The sequence below is a fragment of the Ambystoma mexicanum genome, chromosome 2q (genome assembly GCF_040938575.1).
Source record: "Ambystoma mexicanum isolate Mex_15411 chromosome 2q, UKY_AmexF1_1, whole genome shotgun sequence".
Classification (NCBI taxonomy): Eukaryota; Metazoa; Chordata; class Amphibia; order Caudata; family Ambystomatidae; genus Ambystoma; species Ambystoma mexicanum.
The window spans coordinates 186,634,624-186,645,729 of record NC_090924.1 but is presented as its reverse complement, the minus strand read 5'-3'; the positions used below and the strand labels follow the sequence as shown (position 1 = coordinate 186,645,729).

The window sequence follows — 11,106 nt, the reverse complement described above, 5'->3', positions numbered from 1 at the left end:
GGCACATGACAGGACAGAAACTTTCTTAATTTGCAAGTCTTTATTTTTTAATACATGTTTTTTTAATGAAGATTGAAATTGTATGTTCATACATATTACACGACAACACAATACATTTTGCGCCAAATTCAACACTCATGCCTCAGGAGCCTTTTACTTGTGAGTCCTATTGACTGAATGAACAGCCCCCTCTCCTTCAATTTCTTGACTTGTACTTTTAGAAGTGGCACGCTTCTTTTGTTTTTTTATCCCATTTTACCAAACTCCGTATTATCAGTTTCCACCTTGTTGTGCACTCCAGCGTAAACTGCTTTAAGGTGCTATTTGCAAACATTGTTCTGAACTACAGCTTTACTTGCTTCTAGGCCTTAGTCTTTAATTGGGGCTGAGCAGTGTACTCTGGCTTTGGCTGCTTTTAGTTGGTTGGTTTCTTTTTTGATTTCTGTAACTTTCAAAGAGTCCCATTGTGAAATACCGTTGTCAGAATGTGCTACAGTGCATGAAAACTTAAAATAAATGGTTGTGAGAGGGAGAGGGGGAGGGAGGGGGCGGGGGGAGAAAGAGAGCGGGCGGGAGGGGGGAAGGTTAAGGAGGGAGGGAGAGAGAGAGAGAGAGAGAGAGAGAGAGAGAGAGAGAGAGAGAGAGAGAGAGAAAAACAAAGAAAATATGGTATTCGGGGGGGGCTATGTTTTTACATGGAAAAGATTTTAGGCTTTTAATCAAGTGGAAAGAGGCTCTGTGGCTGGTATCTCAGCCTGTTGATGCTTTGTTGAGTTGCTTGGAACATGCAACAAAGGTGACCTGAAGCACTCCCGACCAGGTTGCATGTCTCTAATTTACTGAAATCCCACAGACCTCCTCCGTGTGCCACAAAGTACCTGAGCTCTGCAGTTGTTCCCCACAAGTCGCCAAGCTCCCCAGATTTACTTTCTCAGAGTTGCTAGTTACTGCTGCCCCACCTCGACCACTATATTTTCCCCAGATACTTGCTACTGTGCAGAAAGCAGGGCTAAGAGAGAGGGAGAAGGGGTGTGCCTATGCAAATCATCTGCCAGGATCATTCCTGGGAGGTCATTCCATCCCACCAAATGACACCCGAGCAGCGGCACATAATTTGGAGAACAGAAATATTCGGACAGGCCACAAAGCAAAGGCTGGGCCGTTGATTGAGGAACCCTTTAGCCATGTCTCCCTAAGTTACCGAGGTCCAGAAAAATTCCACCCTCAGCTCTCATAGAGAGGTCATTGGCCGATCGTGGCCGATCAGGGCCGTGAAGGGTCGGGGTGACTGCACACTGCCTCACCTTTTCACTGCTTTCTACAGCGGTAATGCTTTTGCAGAAGGGACCTGTACAAGTGATTTTATTCTGCGCTGTGGGAAAGTGACATTTAACCACTGGCATTAACCAAACGACTTGCGCTGCTCAACGCACATACATGCAGAGAAATCATTTCATGTTTTTTGGGGAAGGTCTAGAGGGTCCTGCTGATTATTTATGAAGCTGTACGCTACTCTTGCTTTTACAGAGAGTCTTCCCTGCCCAGGAATGTTTAAGGCATACTGTATATCCCTCCCTTACAATGAAAACTCTGTTAAAAGCACAGAGGTACATAGGAATGGATCTGTTAAGAAATGAAACGAAAAAACTGGACAAAATGTCGAAACGGGTAGGATTTGGACTTAGCACATCTGACTGTGAGTCAGTTAATTGTATCTCTTCACCCACTGACCCCCTTTCCTTTTGTGTAATCCTTTTGCTCTCAATAGGATTTTCCAAAGTGGCTTTCATATAAAAGATCATAGACCTGCATTTTGTGGCACACAAGCCTCATATCCCGTTGCTCTTTATAAATTCACATCATCTCCCACCAATACAAGCTGTAAAAGGTTTTCAGGGCTTAGCCAAGCAAACTAGACTTGGGTCGAAGGTTAAGCAATCCTTAAATCAGCAGCAGAGTTAACATTGAAATCAGCCTCAGAATCTCTTAAAGGATGGTCCAACATCTGTTGCTTGCAGCACGCAATGGGGCAACCTGGGTGCTGACAGCTTAAGCCAGCTCCTGTTCTTGCCTTGTCCTTGATCCAGCCATGGGCCCACATGCACTCAGAGGAATAGAGTGTTTCTCGTGTCTATGGGTCTGCCGTGATGCTCTCACGCTTGCATCACCCAGCCTTCGTGATGGGGAGGGTGTGTCAATTTGCAAGCACCCTGCAGCATGAATCTGTTTATCTTTAAATATAATTGCCATTAAACCAACCCTTTAGGACCGGATCAATACGGCAGAAAAAGAATGCTGATGTATTGCTGTTTGCCTCTTAATTTCATACCATCCAACATATAAATGGTGTTTGGTCAATGATTTGCCATATCAAATGTCCTTATGTCACAGGCAGAAAGTTCAGAGGTCCTAATCATTGGTTTGGTTGGCTCTCCCTTTGCGCTTGCCTTAAGGCGCCAGCACCAGAGGCTGCCCGATTGCGCCCTGAAAGCAACCAATGTTGACCCATCCTTTAAGAGATTCTGAGGCTGATTTCAATGTTATTTTTGCTGCTGATTTAACGATTGCTCAACCTTCGACCCACGTCTAGTTTCCTTGGCTATGCCCTTGACATCTTTTACAGCTTGCATTGGTGGGAGATGATGTGAGTTTATCGAGAGCAACGGGATATGAGGCATGTGGGCCATAAAAAACAGCTCTGGGATTTTTTTTTAATAAGAAAGCCCCTTTAAGTAGGGAACTTTGGATGGACAGCCCTGCTGAGAGCAAAAGGATTACACAAAAGATAAGGGGGTCAGTGGGTCAAGGGATAGCACATCTGACTGTGAGTCAGTTTATTGTTAGTCCAAATCCTACCTGTTTCAACATTTTTCCAGGCTTTTTGTTTAATTTCTTAACAGATCCATTCCTATGTAGCTCAGCAACACATGTACTAATATTGGAATGATAATGGGAACATTGAATTGGCCCCTGCTCTGAAGGATGACACGTACATTTGTAAAGCATTCACTATTTTTAGCACATGACGGGACAGAAACTTTGTTAATTTGCAAGTCTTTATTTTGTAATTCATCTTTTTTGATGAAGATTGAAATTGTATGTTCATAGGGGCTGACGCCTGGGCAGCGGCAGGCAATTTGGAGAACAGAAATATTATTCATACATATTAAACAACAACACAATACATTTTGCGCCAAATTCAACACTAATGCCTCAGGAGCCTTTTACTTGTGAGTCCTAGTGACTGAATGAACAGCCCCGTCCCCTTCAATTTCTTGACTTGTACTTTTAGAAGTGGCACGGTTCCCATTCGACCAAATTCAGTATTATCACTTTCCCCATTGTTGTGCACGCCAGCGTAAACTGCTTTAAGGTGCTATTTGCAAACATCGCTCTGAACTACAGCTGTATTTGCTTCTAGGCATTTATCTTTAATTGGGGCTGAGCAGTGTACTCTGGATTTGGCTGCTTTTAGTTGGTTGATTTCTTTTTTGATTTCTGTAACCTTCAAAGAGTCCCGTTGTGAAATACCATTGTCAGAATATGCTACAGTGCATGAAAACTTAAAATAAATGGTTGTGAGAGGGAGAGGGAGAGGGGGAGGGAGGGGGCGGGGGGAGAAAGAGAGCGGGCGGGATGGAGGAAGGAGGGAGGGAAGGAGGAAGGGAGAGAGAGAGAGAGACAGAGAGAGAGGAAACAAAGAAAATATGGTATTCGGGGGTTGGGGGGCTATGTTTTTACATGGAAAAGATTTTAGGCTTTTAATCAAGTGGAAATGGCTCTGTGGCTGGTATCTCAGCCTGTTGATGCTTTGTTGAGTTGCTTGGAACATGCAAGGAAGGAGACCTGAAGCACTCCCAACCAGGTTGCATGTCTCCAAGTTACTGAAATCCCACAGACCTCCTCCCTGTGCCACAAAGTTCTGGGCACTGAGCTCTGTAGTTCCCCACAAGTCGCAAAGCACCCCAGATTTACTTTCTCAAAGTTGCTAGTGACTGCTACCCCACCTCGACCACTATATTTTCCCCAGATACTTGCTACTGTGGAGTAAGCAGGGCTAATAAAGAGGGAGAGGGGGTTTGCCTATGCAAATCATCTGCCAGGATCCTACCTGGCAGGTCATTCCATCTTACCAGCTGACACCTGGGCAGCGGGAGGTAATTTGGAGAACAGACATATACGGACAGGCCACAAAGCAAAGGTTGGGCCGTTGATTGAGGATCCCTTTAGCCATGCCTCCCTAAGTTACCGAGGTCCAGAAAAATTCCACCCTCAGCTCTCATAGAGAGGTCCTTGGCCGATCGTGGCCGATCAGGGGAGTAAAGGGTCGGGGGTGACTGCACACTGCCTCACCTTTTCACTGCTTTCTACAGTGGTAATGCTTTTGCAGAAGGGGCCAGTACAAGTGATTTTGTTCTGCGCTGTGGGAAAGTGGTTAATGTCAGTGGATAAATGTCAAACTACTTGCGCTGTTCAACACACATACATGCAGAGAAATAATGTTATGTTTCTTGGGGAAGATCTTGAGGGTCCTGCTGATGATTTATTAAACTGTCTGCTACTCTTTCTTTTACATAGTCTTCCCTGCCCAGGAATGTTTAAGGCATATTGTATGTCCCTCCCTTACAATGAAAACTCTGTTGAAAGCACAGAGGTACATAGGAATGGATCTGTTAAGAAATGAAACAAAAAGCCTGGAAAATGTCGAACCAGGTAGTATTTGGACTTACAAAAGACGGACTCACAGTCAAATGTGCTATCCGTTGACCCACTGACCCCCTTACCTTTTGTGTAATACTTTTGCTCTCAGTAGGGTTGTCCAAAGTTCTCTTCTTAAAGCGGCTTTCTTATAAAAAATCCTAGACCTGCTTTTTGTGGCACACATGCCTCATATCCCGTTGCTCTTGATAAACTCACATCATCTCCCCCCAATACAAGCTGTAAAAGATTTCCAGGCCTTATCCGAGCAAACTAGACGTGGGTCGAAGGTTCAGCAATCCTTAAATCAGCAGTAAAGTTAACATTGAAATCAGCCTCAGAATCTCTTCAAGGATGGTCCAACATCTATTGCTTACAGGGCTCAATCGGACAGCTTCTGGCACTGATGCCTTAAGCCACCTCCTGTTGTTGCCTTGTCCTTGATACAGCCATGGGCCCACATACACTCAGTGGTACAGAGTTTTTCTCATGTCTATGGGTCTATTGTGATGCTCTCAGGCTTGCATCACCCAGCCATTGTGATGGGGAGGGGTGTCATTTTGCAAGCACCCTGGAGCATGAATCTGTATATCTTCAAATATAATTGGCATTAAACCAAACCCTTTAGGACCAGATCAATACAGCAGCAAAGAATGCTTATTCATTGTTGTTTGCCTCTTCATTTCATACCACCCGATATTTAAATGGTGTTTGGACTTTCTACCCTCTGACATAAGGACATTTGGTATGGCAAACCTTTGACTAGATGTCCTAATCAATGGTTTGATTGACTCTCCCTTTGCACTTGCTTCAGCAACACATGTACTAATATTGGAATGATAATGTGAACATTAAATTGTCCCCTGCTCTAAAGGATGACACGCACATTCGTAAAGCATTCACTATTTTTGGCACATGACAGGACAGAAACTTTCTTAATTTGCAAGTCTTTATTTTTTAATACATGTTTTTTTAATGAAGATTGAAATTGTATGTTCATACATATTACACGACAACACAATACATTTTGCGCCAAATTCAACACTCATGCCTCAGGAGCCTTTTACTTGTGAGTCCTATTGACTGAATGAACAGCCCCCTCTCCTTCAATTTCTTGACTTGTACTTTTAGAAGTGGCACGCTTCTTTTGTTTTTTTATCCCATTTTACCAAACTCCGTATTATCAGTTTCCACCTTGTTGTGCACTCCAGCGTAAACTGCTTTAAGGTGCTATTTGCAAACATTGTTCTGAACTACAGCTTTACTTGCTTCTAGGCCTTAGTCTTTAATTGGGGCTGAGCAGTGTACTCTGGCTTTGGCTGCTTTTAGTTGGTTGGTTTCTTTTTTGATTTCTGTAACTTTCAAAGAGTCCCATTGTGAAATACCGTTGTCAGAATGTGCTACAGTGCATGAAAACTTAAAATAAATGGTTGTGAGAGGGAGAGGGGGAGGGAGGGGGCGGGGGGAGAAAGAGAGCGGGCGGGAGGGGGGAAGGTTAAGGAGGGAGGGAGAGAGAGAGAGAGAGAGAGAGAGAGAGAGAGAGAGAGAGAGAGAGAGAGAGAAAAAACAAAGAAAATATGGTATTCGGGGGGGGCTATGTTTTTACATGGAAAAGATTTTAGGCTTTTAATCAAGTGGAAAGAGGCTCTGTGGCTGGTATCTCAGCCTGTTGATGCTTTGTTGAGTTGCTTGGAACATGCAACAAAGGTGACCTGAAGCACTCCCGACCAGGTTGCATGTCTCTAATTTACTGAAATCCCACAGACCTCCTCCGTGTGCCACAAAGTACCTGAGCTCTGCAGTTGTTCCCCACAAGTCGCCAAGCTCCCCAGATTTACTTTCTCAGAGTTGCTAGTTACTGCTGCCCCACCTCGACCACTATATTTTCCCCAGATACTTGCTACTGTGCAGAAAGCAGGGCTAAGAGAGAGGGAGAAGGGGTGTGCCTATGCAAATCATCTGCCAGGATCATTCCTGGGAGGTCATTCCATCCCACCAAATGACACCCGAGCAGCGGCACATAATTTGGAGAACAGAAATATTCGGACAGGCCACAAAGCAAAGGCTGGGCCGTTGATTGAGGAACCCTTTAGCCATGTCTCCCTAAGTTACCGAGGTCCAGAAAAATTCCACCCTCAGCTCTCATAGAGAGGTCATTGGCCGATCGTGGCCGATCAGGGCCGTGAAGGGTCGGGGTGACTGCACACTGCCTCACCTTTTCACTGCTTTCTACAGCGGTAATGCTTTTGCAGAAGGGACCTGTACAAGTGATTTTATTCTGCGCTGTGGGAAAGTGACATTTAACCACTGGCATTAACCAAACGACTTGCGCTGCTCAACGCACATACATGCAGAGAAATCATTTCATGTTTTTTGGGGAAGGTCTAGAGGGTCCTGCTGATTATTTATGAAGCTGTACGCTACTCTTGCTTTTACAGAGAGTCTTCCCTGCCCAGGAATGTTTAAGGCATACTGTATATCCCTCCCTTACAATGAAAACTCTGTTAAAAGCACAGAGGTACATAGGAATGGATCTGTTAAGAAATGAAACGAAAAAACTGGACAAAATGTCGAAACGGGTAGGATTTGGACTTAGCACATCTGACTGTGAGTCAGTTAATTGTATCTCTTCACCCACTGACCCCCTTTCCTTTTGTGTAATCCTTTTGCTCTCAATAGGATTTTCCAAAGTGGCTTTCATATAAAAGATCATAGACCTGCATTTTGTGGCACACAAGCCTCATATCCCGTTGCTCTTTATAAATTCACATCATCTCCCACCAATACAAGCTGTAAAAGGTTTTCAGGGCTTAGCCAAGCAAACTAGACTTGGGTCGAAGGTTAAGCAATCCTTAAATCAGCAGCAGAGTTAACATTGAAATCAGCCTCAGAATCTCTTAAAGGATGGTCCAACATCTGTTGCTTGCAGCACGCAATGGGGCAACCTGGGTGCTGACAGCTTAAGCCAGCTCCTGTTCTTGCCTTGTCCTTGATCCAGCCATGGGCCCACATGCACTCAGAGGAATAGAGTGTTTCTCGTGTCTATGGGTCTGCCGTGATGCTCTCACGCTTGCATCACCCAGCCTTCGTGATGGGGAGGGTGTGTCAATTTGCAAGCACCCTGCAGCATGAATCTGTTTATCTTTAAATATAATTGCCATTAAACCAACCCTTTAGGACCGGATCAATACGGCAGAAAAAGAATGCTGATGTATTGCTGTTTGCCTCTTAATTTCATACCATCCAACATATAAATGGTGTTTGGTCAATGATTTGCCATATCAAATGTCCTTATGTCACAGGCAGAAAGTTCAGAGGTCCTAATCATTGGTTTGGTTGGCTCTCCCTTTGCGCTTGCCTTAAGGCGCCAGCACCAGAGGCTGCCCGATTGCGCCCTGAAAGCAACCAATGTTGACCCATCCTTTAAGAGATTCTGAGGCTGATTTCAATGTTATTTTTGCTGCTGATTTAACGATTGCTCAACCTTCGACCCACGTCTAGTTTCCTTGGCTATGCCCTTGACATCTTTTACAGCTTGCATTGGTGGGAGATGATGTGAGTTTATCGAGAGCAACGGGATATGAGGCATGTGGGCCATAAAAAACAGCTCTGGGATTTTTTTTTAATAAGAAAGCCCCTTTAAGTAGGGAACTTTGGATGGACAGCCCTGCTGAGAGCAAAAGGATTACACAAAAGATAAGGGGGTCAGTGGGTCAAGGGATAGCACATCTGACTGTGAGTCAGTTTATTGTTAGTCCAAATCCTACCTGTTTCAACATTTTTCCAGGCTTTTTGTTTAATTTCTTAACAGATCCATTCCTATGTAGCTCAGCAACACATGTACTAATATTGGAATGATAATGGGAACATTGAATTGGCCCCTGCTCTGAAGGATGACACGTACATTTGTAAAGCATTCACTATTTTTAGCACATGACGGGACAGAAACTTTGTTAATTTGCAAGTCTTTATTTTGTAATTCATCTTTTTTGATGAAGATTGAAATTGTATGTTCATAGGGGCTGACGCCTGGGCAGCGGCAGGCAATTTGGAGAACAGAAATATTATTCATACATATTAAACAACAACACAATACATTTTGCGCCAAATTCAACACTAATGCCTCAGGAGCCTTTTACTTGTGAGTCCTAGTGACTGAATGAACAGCCCCGTCCCCTTCAATTTCTTGACTTGTACTTTTAGAAGTGGCACGGTTCCCATTCGACCAAATTCAGTATTATCACTTTCCCCATTGTTGTGCACGCCAGCGTAAACTGCTTTAAGGTGCTATTTGCAAACATCGCTCTGAACTACAGCTGTATTTGCTTCTAGGCATTTATCTTTAATTGGGGCTGAGTAGTGTACTCTGGATTTGGCTGCTTTTAGTTGGTTGATTTCTTTTTTGATTTCTGTAACCTTCAAAGAGTCCCGTTGTGAAATACCATTGTCAGAATATGCTACAGTGCATGAAAACTTAAAATAAATGGTTGTGAGAGGGAGAGGGGGAGGGAGGGGGCGGGGGGAGAAAGAGAGCGGGCGGGATGGAGGAAGGAGGGAGGGAAGGAGGAAGGGAGAGAGAGAGAGAGACAGAGAGAGAGGAAACAAAGAAAATATGGTATTCGGGGGTTGGGGGGCTATGTTTTTACATGGAAAAGATTTTAGGCTTTTAATCAAGTGGAAATGGCTCTGTGGCTGGTATCTCAGCCTGTTGATGCTTTGTTGAGTTGCTTGGAACATGCAAGGAAGGAGACCTGAAGCACTCCCAACCAGGTTGCATGTCTCCAAGTTACTGAAATCCCACAGACCTCCTCCCTGTGCCACAAAGTTCTGGGCACTGAGCTCTGTAGTTCCCCACAAGTCGCAAAGCACCCCAGATTTACTTTCTCAAAGTTGCTAGTGACTGCTACCCCACCTCGACCACTATATTTTCCCCAGATACTTGCTACTGTGGAGTAAGCAGGGCTAATAAAGAGGGAGAGGGGGTTTGCCTATGCAAATCATCTGCCAGGATCCTACCTGGCAGGTCATTCCATCTTACCAGCTGACACCTGGGCAGCGGGAGGTAATTTGGAGAACAGACATATACGGACAGGCCACAAAGCAAAGGTTGGGCCGTTGATTGAGGATCCCTTTAGCCATGCCTCCCTAAGTTACCGAGGTCCAGAAAAATTCCACCCTCAGCTCTCATAGAGAGGTCCTTGGCCGATCGTGGCCGATCAGGGGAGTAAAGGGTCGGGGGTGACTGCACACTGCCTCACCTTTTCACTGCTTTCTACAGTGGTAATGCTTTTGCAGAAGGGGCCAGTACAAGTGATTTTGTTCTGCGCTGTGGGAAAGTGGTTAATGTCAGTGGATAAATGTCAAACTACTTGCGCTGTTCAACACACATACATGCAGAGAAATAATGTTATGTTTCTTGGGGAAGATCTTGAGGGTCCTGCTGATGATTTATTAAACTGTCTGCTACTCTTTCTTTTACATAGTCTTCCCTGCCCAGGAATGTTTAAGGCATATTGTATGTCCCTCCCTTACAATGAAAACTCTGTTGAAAGCACAGAGGTACATAGGAATGGATCTGTTAAGAAATGAAACAAAAAGCCTGGAAAATGTCGAACCAGGTAGTATTTGGACTTACAAAAGACGGACTCACAGTCAAATGTGCTATCCGTTGACCCACTGACCCCCTTACCTTTTGTGTAATACTTTTGCTCTCAGTAGGGTTGTCCAAAGTTCTCTTCTTAAAGCGGCTTTCTTATAAAAAATCCTAGACCTGCTTTTTGTGGCACACATGCCTCATATCCCGTTGCTCTTGATAAACTCACATCATCTCCCCCCAATACAAGCTGTAAAAGATTTCCAGGCCTTATCCGAGCAAACTAGACGTGGGTCGAAGGTTCAGCAATCCTTAAATCAGCAGTAAAGTTAACATTGAAATCAGCCTCAGAATCTCTTCAAGGATGGTCCAACATCTATTGCTTACAGGGCTCAATCGGACAGCTTCTGGCACTGATGCCTTAAGCCACCTCCTGTTGTTGCCTTGTCCTTGATACAGCCATGGGCCCACATACACTCAGTGGTACAGAGTTTTTCTCATGTCTATGGGTCTATTGTGATGCTCTCAGGCTTGCATCACCCAGCCATTGTGATGGGGAGGGGTGTCATTTTGCAAGCACCCTGGAGCATGAATCTGTATATCTTCAAATATAATTGGCATTAAACCAAACCCTTTAGGACCAGATCAATACAGCAGCAAAGAATGCTTATTCATTGTTGTTTGCCTCTTCATTTCATACCACCCGATATTTAAATGGTGTTTGGACTTTCTACCCTCTGACATAAGGACATTTGGTATGGCAAACCTTTGACTAGATGTCCTAATCAATGGTTTGATTGACTCTCCCTTTGCAC

The 11,106-nt window shown here is 44.4% G+C and overlaps 1 non-coding gene across 1 annotated transcript; it reads left to right on the top strand.

Annotated features, from left to right (window-relative positions):
- The first annotated feature begins 5,503 nt into the window (after positions 1–5,503).
- LOC138570804 (U6 spliceosomal RNA) lies at positions 5,504–5,608 on the top strand. The gene has a single exon (XR_011303830.1). It is a non-coding gene; the product is annotated as a U6 spliceosomal RNA (small nuclear RNA).
- Positions 5,609–11,106: the final 5,498 nt, after the last annotated feature.